Below are 1,505 nucleotides of genomic sequence, written 5' to 3'. Positions count from 1 at the left end.
ATGTAAAAGTCTAAGCGACCGGACGACCAAATGACCAGTTGACTGGTCACTGACCACCAGGGGACAGACACTCAATGCACAGGATGGGGGTTATCGTGCTGAAACCGGCTCTCTGACATCCCCCAAGGGGCCCCAGATTGCGAGAGGGCACAGGCCAGGCTGAGGGACTCCACCGGTGCACGAATCTGTTTAAATGGCCTCTATTCCTACATAATCAAAAGCTAATATGCAAATTGTCCCCACAGGAGTTCAACCAACCGGGAGTTCAACTGCTCACTATGATGTGCACTGACCACCAGGGGGTGGCACGGAATGAAGGAAGGCCCCGGCCAGCAGCTAGAAGGCCCCAATTGGCCCTGATCGCTGGCCAGGCCTAGGGACCCTACTTGTGCACAAATTTCGTGCACTGGGCCTCTAGTTTCATATAAAGGGAATCCTACACTATGTGACCTTTTGTGACTGGCTTCTTTCATTTAGAACAGTGGTTCTCAACCTTCCTAATGCCGTGACCCTTTAATACAGTTCCTCATGTTGTGGTGACCCCCAACCATAAAATTATTTTCGTTGCTACTTCATAACTGTAATTTTGCTATTGGTATGAATCGTAATGTAAATATCTGATATGCAGGATGTATTTTCATTGTTACAAATTGAACATAATTAAAGCATAGTGATTAATCACAAAAACAATATGTAATTATATATGTGTTTTCCAATGGTCTTAGGCGACCCCTGTGAAAGGGTCGTTCGACCCCCAAAGGGGTCATGACCCCCAGGTTGAGAACCACTGATTTAGAATGTTTTCAAGGTTCAGATGTAGCATGTATCAGCACTTCATTCATTTTATGGCTAATATTCCATTGTGAGTTTGTACCACATTCTGTTTAATCCATTCATTTGTTGATGGACATTTGGCATCCACCCAATGTTAAACCAAAAGACAATCCTTGATCCTTCCCTTTACTCTGTACCTCAAGTCTAATGTATCAAGTCCTATACATTTGACATCCAAACTATAGCTCCAATCCTACTTTTCTCCAACACCATTGCTATGGTGCAGCCAGGACACCAGCATCTCCCTCCTAACTGCAAATCTGTGACAAGATCCCATTCTTCTCTCTACTCCACTCTTCGCCTGGTAACTGTATAAACCAGCTCATCCATTCACCTCTCCTCCATGGAGCTTGTCTCCCAGAAGCTCGACAGAAAACAAACAAATACTATAACGCCAGGTCATTACTAAACTTAAAATATTCCGAAGATTTTCCACTGCAGTTTGAGGAAAATCCAAGCTCAGCATGGACTTCCAAGGCCCCATCTACTTCTCCAAACTCCTCTCAGGCTGCTCCCCAGTCACGCTGAGCTCTAGCCCTCCACCTCGTGGTCCTTGAGCAAGCTGTTCTCTCTGCCTCTTGGTCTGGCACTGCTGCATCAATCTTGTCCCCCCGATCTCTGTAAATATCCCTCCTCAGACTGACCTTCCCCAGCCACTCTGTTAAGCAGAT

This window comes from Myotis lucifugus, unplaced genomic scaffold, assembly GCF_000147115.1.
Source record: "Myotis lucifugus unplaced genomic scaffold, Myoluc2.0 scaffold_103, whole genome shotgun sequence".
Taxonomy (NCBI): Eukaryota; Metazoa; Chordata; class Mammalia; order Chiroptera; family Vespertilionidae; genus Myotis; species Myotis lucifugus.
This window is presented reverse-complemented; position numbering follows the sequence as displayed.